Source organism: Salmo trutta, chromosome 16 (genome assembly GCF_901001165.1).
Source record: "Salmo trutta chromosome 16, fSalTru1.1, whole genome shotgun sequence".
NCBI classification, from domain to species: Eukaryota; Metazoa; Chordata; class Actinopteri; order Salmoniformes; family Salmonidae; genus Salmo; species Salmo trutta.
This window is the reverse complement of record NC_042972.1, coordinates 15,708,260-15,719,175: the sequence shown is the minus strand read 5'-3', so window position 1 is coordinate 15,719,175 and position 10,916 is coordinate 15,708,260.

Below are 10,916 nucleotides of genomic sequence, written 5' to 3'. Positions count from 1 at the left end.
TCTGACATTTTATAGTGGAAATTACAAACTTTAAAAGCCTTATTAAACCTTGAATACACTATCAATTAGCATTTTCTGTTGTGCAGGAAAATTATCAGTAACAAAAGACGGATCAAATTAAGATACTACATCTGTATGAAATGGCATAATGGTTACTATGTACTATTTGTATACTTAGTTTGCGGTCACTGCTATCATTATAAGCTATTTGATTATACTGTATACAAATACATTTAGATACCCATAAAAAGGTATTTGATATGCCCATTTATTATTTAGACAGACACAGCTTTACAGAAGTGCTGCCAGCTCTAAGCCTATGAACCCTGTGTCAACAATTGTGCAAGGAGAAAAGTATTAAGCAACATGACCAAATAGGACTGATAAGCAATCTTTTGGCAAATACATAGCAATTTCCTTGAGGACAAAAAGTTCTCCTCCGTCTTCTTGACAGCTCTGAAATAGGAAGACAGTTTTCTGCATTAAGGAGGTAAATAGTTGGCAGTAGCTAGAGATACAAATCGGAACTTCCACGATGAGATAACGCATGGCAGCGTAAAAACAAAGAGATTCCCAACACCCTTTATCTGGAAAATAGTCGTCTATCATGAATGGACAAGTCACTGGTACATCTTACCCAGCTTGCACATTTGGTTCCTTGGAAGTTGTGGGAACATATGTTTTTGGTTTCACATTCATTGTGGGAACGAAGCCATGTGTTTCCTAACTGGTAAAAAGTAACATTTTTTAAACGTTCTCAGAACAGAAGTAAAAATGTTGCCTGTTCTGGGAATGTTTATTTTTAGGTTGCAGGGAGGTTCTGAGAATGTTTTACTCTGATTCCTTGAAAGTTTTCCTGGGAGGTTTTATTAACACTCTGAAAAGGATATTTGAATAACTTCCTTAAAACTTTCACTGAATCTTTCAATAAGACTTTTCATAACACTGCTGACTTATCAAAGCACAGATTCCAAGATGGCGTAGCAGTCGGACGTGTGTTTTGTCTTGTCCCGTCCTGTCCTGTGTAAATATCCTTTTTCCTTGTTTTTTTTGTATATATTTTAATATCACTTTCCATCTACGGACTGAATATACTCTCCTGCAACCCACCTCACCCAATGTGGTACGGATCTGCTATTTTTATAAGAACCGAAACCCCCATCAAAAGCTAGCCAGCTAGCTGGCTACTGGCTAGTAGTCAGTTAGCCATTGCTAGGCCCATCTCCCATTCAAGAGGTCCATCAGCCACTCCTTGGACTACAATACCTATTTTGCCAATTGGCCTGGACCCCCGCCAACCCATCACGACTGGACTACCAACGTTATCCGCCCGAGAGGATTTTTCAACTGACTCCTCCGTCGCGATGTCTCCTGAATGCCCACCCGCTAGCCTGCTTGCCGCGGCCCGCTAGCTCTCTAGATCACATCTGACTGTTAGCTTAGGAGGCCCATCGGACAAATTCTTTGGCCACTATACAGTGAGGGAAAAAAGTATTTGATCCCCTGCTGATTTTGTAAGTTTACCCACTGACAAAGAAATGATCAGTCTATAATTTTAATGGTAGGTTTATTTGAACAGTGAGAGACAGAATAACAACAAAAAAATCCAGAAAAACGCATGTCAAAAATTGTATGAATTGATTTGCATTTTAATGAGGGAAATAAGTATTTGACCCCCTCTCAATCAGAAAGATTTCTGGCTCCCAGGTGTCTTTTAGACAGGTAACGAGCTGAGATTAGGAGCACACTCTTAAAGGGAGTGCTCCTAATCTCAGTTTGTTACCTGTATAAAAGACACCTGTCCACAGAAGCAATCAATCAATCAGATTCCAAACTCTCCACCATGGCCAAGACCAAAGAGCTCTCCAAGGATGTCAGGGACAAGATTGTAGAACTACACAAGGCTGGAATGGGCTACAAGACCATCGCCAAGCAGCTTGGTGAGAAGGTGACAACAGTTGGTGCGATTATTCACAAATGGAAGAAACACAAAAGAACTGTCAATCTCCCTTGGCCTGGGGCTCCATGCAAGATCTCACCTCGTGGAGTTGCAATGATCATGAGAACGGTGAGGAATCAGCCCAGAACTACACGGGAGGAGCTTGTCAATGATCTCAAGGCAGCTGGGACCATAGTCACCAAGAAAACAATTGGTAACACACTATGCCGTGAAGGACTGAAATCCTGCAGCGCCAGCAAGGTCCCCCTGCTCATGAAAGCACATATACATGCCCGTCTGAAGTTTGCCAATGAACATCTGAATGATTCAGAGGACAACTGGTGAAAGTGTTGTGGGCAGATGAGACCAAAATGGAGCTTTTTGGCATTAACTCAACTCGCCGTGTTTGGAGGAGGAGGAATGCTGCCTATGACCCCAAGAACACCATACCCACCGTCAAATATGGAGGTGGAAACATTATGCTTTGGGGGTGTTTATCTGCTAAGGGGACAGGACAACTTCACCGCATCAAAGGGACGATGGACGGGGCCATGTACCGTCAAATCTTGGGTAAGAACCTCCTTCCCTCAACCAGGGCATTGAAAATGGGTCGTGGATGGGTATTCCAGCATGACAATGACCCTAAACACACGGCCAAGGCAACAAAGAAGTGGCTCAAGAAGAAGCACATTAAGGTCCTGGAGTGGCCTAGCCAGTCTCCAGACCTTAATCCCATAGATAATCTGTGGAGGGAGCTGAAGGTTCGAGTTGCCAAACGTCAGCCTCGAAACCTTAATTGACTTGGAGAAGATCTGCAAAGAGGAGTGGGACAAAATCCCTCCTGAGATGTGTGCAAACCTGGTGGCCAACTACAAGAAACGTCTGACCTCTGTGATTGCCAACAAGGGTTTTGCCACCAAGTACTAAGTCATGTTTTGCAGAGAGGTCAAATACTTATTTCCCTCATTAAAATACAAATCAATTTATAACATTTTTGACAAGCGTTTTTCTGGATTTTTTGTTGTTATTCTGTCTCTCACTGTTCAAATAAACCTACCATTAAATTTATAGACTGATAATTTCTTTGTCAGTGGGCAAACGTACAAAATCAGCAGGGGATCAAATACTTTTTTCCCTCACTGTACCTATTGTGCCAATTGGCCTGGTTTACCACACAGAGCCCTGCTGATCCGTCCTCTGAACCGGAACCCACAACAGAAGCTAGCCAGCTAACTGGCTACTAGCTAGTAGTCAGCTAGCCACTGTTAGCGGTCATCAGCTACCTTTAGCCCAGACAACTCTCGCCAGTCTGCACAGCACACGTAAACCAGAGCAAATCTGACTTATTTTTCTCCATATCTCCGGATTCCTACCGCAAGCTCTGAACCTTTTTTCACCTGGATCATCGCAGCTAGCTAGCTGCTATCCGAGTGGCCACTCCTGGCTAACGTCTCTGTCCTGAAGCAAGAACCAATTAGCCTTGAGCTAGCCTTGCTAGGCCCATCTGCTCGGCCCATCTCCCGGCTAGCCGAAGAGGTCCATCAGCCACTCCTTGGGCTACAATACCTATTTTGCCAATTGGCCTGGACTCCTGCCGGCCCATCATGACTGGACTACTGACGTAATTCACCCGAGGGGGTTTCTCAACTGGCTCCTCCGTCGCGACGTCCCCTGAATGCCCATCCTCTAGCCTGCTAGCCATGGCCCGCTAGCTGTCTAGAGCACATAGGACTGTTAGCTTAAGAGGCCCATTGGACAAATTCTTTAGCCACTAAACCTATTTTGCCAATTGGCCTGGTTTACCACACGGAGCCCTGCTGATCCGTCTGCCGACGTAACACGAGGGGCCACAACAAACTTTCTTCCATCGCCCTTCTGCTAGCTTGCTAGCCCCAGCCCGCTAGCTGCTTGAAGCCACTCACTGGACTCCTATGTTCACTCGGCTACGCATGCCTCTCCCTCACGTCAATATGCCTTATTCATTGCTGTTTTGGTTAGTAATTATTGCCTTATTTCTCTGAAGAGCCTCTAGCCCTGCTTAATATGCCTTAGTTAACACTTTAGTTATACCTCCCACACATGCGGTGACATCACCTGGTTTAAATGATATTTCTAGAGACAATATCTCTTTCATCGTCACTCTATTCACAGGTTTACCCCCACTTTATTCACATCCTACCATACCTTTGTCTGTCATCATGCCTCGAACCTCTTCTACCATGCCCAGAAATCTGCTCCTTTTACTCTCTGTTCTGAACGTAATAGACGACCAGTTCTTTTAGCCTTTAGCCTTATCCTCCTTCTTTTAGCCTTATCCTACTCCTCCTCTGATCCTCTGGTGATGTGGAGGTTAATCCAGGCCCTGAAATGCCTAGCTCCACTCTCATTCCCCAGGCGCTCTCATTTGTTGACTTCTGTAACCGCAAAAGCCTTGGTTTCATGCATGTTAACATTAGAAGCCTCCTCCCTAAGTTTGTTTTATTCACTGCCCTAGCACACTCTGCCAACCAGGATGTCCTAGCCGTGTCTGAATCCTGGCTTAGGAAGACCACCAAAACCCTGAAATTTCCATCCCTAACTATAACATTTTCCGACAAGATAGAACTGCCAAAGGGGGCGGAGTTGCAATCTACTGCAGAGATAGCCTGCAGAGTTATGTCTTACTATCCAGGTCTGTGCCCAAACAATTTGAGCTTCTACTTTTAAAAATCCACCTCTCCAGAAACAAGTCTCTTACCGTTGCCGTTTGCTATAGACCACCTTCTGCCCCCAGATGTGCCTTGGACACCATATGTGAATTGATTGCCCCCTATCTATTTTCATAGCTCATGCTGTTAGGTGACCTAAACTGGGACATGCTTAAGACCCCTAGCCATCCTACAATCTAAGCTTGATGCTCTCAATCTCATACAAATGATCAATGAACCCACCAGGTACAACCCCAAATCAGTAAACATGGGCACCCTCATAGATATCATCCTAACCAACCTGAACTCCAAATACACCTCTGCTGTCTTCAACCAGGATCTCAGCGATCACTGCCTCATTGTCTACGTTCGTAATGGGTCTGCGGTCAAGCGACCACCCCTCATCAATGTCAAACGCTCCCTAAAACACTTAAGCGAGCAGGCCTTTCTAATCAACCTGGCCCAGGTATCCTGGAAAGATATTGACCTAATTCCGTCAGTAGAGGATGCCTGGTTATTCTATAAAAGTGCATTCCTCACCATCTTAAATAAGCATGCCCCATTCAAAAAATGTTGAACCAGGAACAGATATAGCCCTTGGTTCACTCCAGACCTGACTATCCTTGACCAGCACAAAAACATCCTGTGGTGTACTGCATTAGCATCGAATAGCCACCACGATATGCAACTTTTCAGAGAAGTTAGGAACCAATATACACAGGCAGTTAGGAAAGCAAAGGCTAGCTTTTTCAAACAGAAATTTGCATCCTGTAGCACTAACTCCAAAAAGTTCTGGGACACTGTAAAGTCCATGGAGAATAAGAGCACCTCCTCCCAGCTGCCCACTGCACTGAGGCTAGGAAACACTGTCACCACCGATAAATCCGCGATAATTGGGAATTTCAATAAACATTTTTCTACGGCTGGCCATGCTTTCCACCTGGCTACCCCTACCCCGGTCAACTGCCCTGCACCCCTCACTGCAACTTGCCCAAGCCTCCACCATTTCTCCTTCACCCAAATCCAAATAGCTGATGTTCTGAAAGAGCGGCAAAATCTGGACCCCTACAAATCAGCCGGGCTAGACAATCTGGACCCTCTCTTCCTAAAATTATCTGCCGAAATTTTTGCGACCCCTATTACTAGCTTGTTCAACCTCTCTTTCATATCATCTGAGATCCCCAAAGATTGGAAAGCTGCCGTGGTCATCCCCCTCTTCAAAGGGGGAGACACTCTAGACCCAAACTGCTACAGACCTACTGTATATCTATCCTACCCTGCCTTTCTAAGGTCTTCGAAAGCCAAGTTAACAAACAGATCACCGACCATTTCGAATCCCACCATACCTTCTCCGCTATGCAATCTGGTTTCCGAGCTGGTCATGGGTGCACCTCAGCCACTCTCAAAGTCCTAAACTAAATCATAACCGCCATCGATAAGAGACAATACTGTGCAGCCGTCTTCATCGACCTGGCAAGGCTTTCAAATCTGTCAATCACCACATTCTTATCGGCAGACTCAACAGCCTTGGTTTCTGAAATGACTGCCTCGCCTGGTTCACCAACTACTTCTCAGACAGAGTTCAGTGTGTCAAATTGGAGGGCCTGTTGTCCGGACCTCTGGCAGTCTCTATGGGGGTGCCACAGGGTTCAATCCTCGGGCCGACTCTTTTCTCTGTATTCATCAATGATGTGGCTCTTGCTGCTGGTGATTGTCTGATCCACCTCTACGCAGATGACACCATTCTGTATACTTCTGGCCCTTCTTTGGACACTGTGTTAACTAACCTCCAGACGAGCTTCAATGTCATACAACTCTCCTTCCGTGGCCTCCAACTGCTCTTAAATGGAAGCAAAACTAAATGCATACTCTTCAACCGATTGCTGCCCACACCTGTCCACCCGTCCAGCATCACTACTTTGGACTAGAGGTTGACCGATTTTGATTTTTCAACGCCGATACCGATACTGATTATTGGAGGACCAATAAAGACGGTACCGATTACTCTGCCGATTTTTTGGACATTTCTTTGTAATAATGACAATTACAACAATACTGAATGAACATTTATTTTAACTTAATATAATCCATCAATAAAATCAATTTAGCCTCAAATAAATAATGAAACATGTTCAATTTGGTTTAAATAATGCAAAAACAAAGTGTCGGTGAAGAAAGTAAAAGTGCAATATGTGCCATGTAAAAAAGCTAACGTTTAAGTTTCTTGCTCAGAACATGAGAACATATGAAAGCTGGTGGTTCCTTTTAACATGAGTCTTCAATATTCCCAGGTAAGAAGTTTTAGGTTGTAGTTATTATAGGAATTATAGGACTATTTCTCTCTATACCATTTGTATTTCATATACCTTTGACTATTGGATGTTCTTAAAGGCACTTTAGTATGTCAGTGTAACAGTATAGCTTCCGTCCCTCTCATCGCCCCTACCTGGGCTCGAACCAGGAACACATCGACAACAGCCACCCTCGAAGCATCGTTACCCATCGCTCCTCAAAAGCTGCGGCCCTTGCAGAGCAAGGGGAACAACTACTCCTAGTCTCAGTGCGAGTGACGTTTGAAACACTATTAGTGCGCACCCCGCTAACTAGCTAGCCATTTCACATCGGTTACACCAGCCTAATCTCGGGAGTTGATAGGCTTGAAGTCATAAACAGCTCAGTGCTTGAAGCACAGCGAAGAGCTACTCTCAAACGCACGAAAGTGCTGTTTGAATGAATGCTTACGAGCCTGCTGCTGCCTACCATTGCTCAGTCAGACTGCTCTATCAAATATAAAATCATAGACTTAATTATAACATAATTACACACAGAAATACGAGCCTTTTGTCATTAATATGGTCGAATCCGGAAACGATCATTTCGAAAACAAAACGTTTATTCTTTCAGTGAAATATGGAACCGTTCCTTATTTTATTTAACGCATGGCATCCCTAAGTCTAAATATTGCTGTTACATTGTACAACCTTCAAAGTTATGTCATAATTATGTACAATTCTGGCAAATTAATTACGGTCTTTGTTAGGAAAAAATGGACTTCACACAGTTCGCAACGAGCCAGGCGGCCCAAACTGCTGCATATACCCTGACTGCTTGCACGGAACGCAAGAGAAGTGCCACAATTTCCCTAGTTATAAGAAATTCATGTTAGCATACAATATTAACTAAATATGCAGGTTTAAAAATATATACTGGTGTATTGATTTTAAAGAAAGGCATTGATGTTTATGGTTAGGTACACATTGGTGCAACGACAGTGCTTTTTCGTGAATGCGCTTGTTAAATCATCACCTGTTTGGTGAAGTATGCTGTGATTCGATGAGAAATTAACAGGCACCACATCGATTATATGCAACGCAGGACACGCTAGATAAACTAGTAATATCATCAACCATGTGTAGTTAACTAGTGATTATGTTAAGATTGATTGTTTTTTATAAGATAAGTTTAATGCTAGCTAGCAACTTACCTTGGCTTCTTGCTGCCCTCGTGTAACAGGTAGTCAGCCTGCCACGCAGGCTCCTCGTGGAATGTAATGTAAGGCAGGTGGTTAGAGCGTTGGACTAGTAACCGGAAGGTTGCAAAAATGAATCCCCGAACTGACAAGGTAAAAAGGTAAAAAGGTAAAAATCTGTCGTTCTGCCCCTGAACAAGGCAGTTAACCCACCATTCCTAGGCCGTCATTGAAAATAAGAATGTGTTCTTAACTGACTTGCCTAGTTAAATAAAGTTGAAAAAAAAAAAAAAAAAAAAAACAACAATTGGCCACAATTGGTGTCCAAAAATAACGATTACCGATTGTTATGAAAACTTGAAATCGGCCCTAATTAATCGGCCATTCCGATTAATCGGACGACCTCTACTCTGGACGGTTCTGACTTAGAATATGTGGACAACTACAAGTACCTAGGTGTCTGGTTGGACTGTAAACTCTCCTTCCAGACTCACATTAAGCATCTCCATCCAAAATGAAATCTAGAATCGGATTCCTATTTCACAACAAAGCATCCTTCAAACATGTTGCCAAACATACCCTCGTAAAACTGACTATCCTACCATTTACAAAATAGCCTCCAACACGACCATTTACAAAATAGCCTCCAACACTCTACTCAGCAAATTGGATGCAGTCTATCACAGTGCCATCCGTTTTGTCACCAAAGCCCCATATACTACCCACCACTGCGACCTGTATGCTCTCGTTGGCTGGCCCTCGCCAAACCCACTGTTTACTCCATGTGTAACTCTGTGTTGTTGGTGTGTCGCACTGCTTTGCTTTATCTTGGCCAGGTCACAGTTGTAAATGAGAACTTGTTCTCAACTGGCCTACCTGGTTAAATAAAGGTGAAATAAAACACAGAAATTCCTTTCCCATTAGTCACCCAAACATTGTGACACTCCAGTAAGATTTGAACCTATAATCTCATCTTCATTATCCATGGAATTAGTCCACTGAGCCACCAGGATGGAGCTAATGTCCCAGGTATTTTTACGCATACAAACCTGTTAATTTCAGTCTATTCACACAGACCCCATTTCAAAGGTAACAGGAACTCATTAAGATCAGGTGTGGTCAATTAGTGTGCGTGGCCAACATACCTGAACACACTCAACAAGATAGAGGATGTAGAGCAATTTGTAGACGCTGAGAATGGAATGTATCTGTTTTTAAAACGTTCTCTGAGAGTTAATGAAGTTATCTTGTGGTTTTTATGGAAAATGTTAACGTTCTCAGAACAATTTGAGAACATGACTTTCAATAGAATCGTGATGAAACCTGTTGGAAATGTTATGCTGAAGTACTGAAATTCCCACAGAAGAACATTGTTTCTTAACGTTCTCTGAACTAATTGAGGAAATTCCCAAAGTCAAACCAGAATGGAGAACGTTCCTAAAATTGAAATGAAGTGTAACCATGTTTTAACTTTTAGGAAACGTTCTGTTAAAGTAATGAAATACCAAGAAAATATTTTTTTTTGTAAAATTCGTTAAATGTGCTGAGAATGTTCCAATGCCAAGCAACTATTTTGCACGATTTCCAGAAAGTTGTGGAAAGGTTGTATGCAAAATAACCATAGGATAACCACGCTCTCAACAAGCTCTAAGAAACATATGGTTCTCTGAACATTATGTGCTAGCTGGATAATGTCTGCCATTGGATGATTTTGCCATAAAGAATAGGTGTGCCATTAAGTACATACAGTTGAAGTCGGAAGTTTACATACACCTTAGCAAAATAATTTTAAACTCAGTTTTTCACAATTCCTGACATTTAATCAGAGTAAAAATCCCCTGTCTTCGTTCAGTTAGGATCACCACTTTATTTTAAGAATGTGAAATGTGAGAACAATAGTAGAGAGAATGATTTATTTCAGCTTTCATTACTTTCATCACATTCCCAGTGGGTCAGAAGTTTACATACACTCAATTAGTATTTGGTAGCATTGCCTTTAAGTTGTTTAATTTGGGTCACGCTGTTTCAGTTCTGCCCATACATTTTCTATGGGATTGAGGTCAGGGCTTTGTGATGGCAACTCCAATACCTTGACTTTGTTGTCCTTAAGCCATTTTGCCACAACTTTGGAAGTATGCTTTGGGTCATTGTCCATTTGGAAGACCCATTTGCGACCAAGCTTTAACTTCCTGACTGATGTCTTGAGATGTTGCTTCAATATATCCACATAAATTTCCTCCCTCATGATGCCATCTATTTTGTGAAGTGCACCAGTCCCTCCTGCAGCAAAGCACCCCCACAACATGATGCTGCCACCCCCATGCTTCATGAATGGGATGGTATTCTTCGGCTTGCAAGCCTCATTTTCCTCCAAAAATAACGATGGTCATTATGGCCAAACAGTTCTATTTTTGTTTCATCAGACCAGAGGACATTTCTCCAAAAAGTATGATCGTTGTCCCCATGTGCAGTTGCAAACCGTAGTCTGTCTTTTTTATGGCAGTTTTGGAGCAGTGGCTTCTTCCTTGCTGAGCGGCCTTTCAGGTTATGTCGATATAGGACTCGTTTTACTATGGATATAGATACCTTTGTACCCGTTTCGTCCACGATCTTCACAAGGTCCTTTGCTGTTGTTCTGGGATCGATTTGAACTTTTCACACCGAAGTACATTCATCTCTAGGAGACAGAACACGTCTCCTTCCTGAGCTGTATGACAGCTGCGTGGTCCCATGGTGTTTATACTTGCGTACTATTGTTTGTACAGATGAATGTGGTACCTTCAGGCATTTGGAAATTGCTCCCAATGATGTATCAGACTTG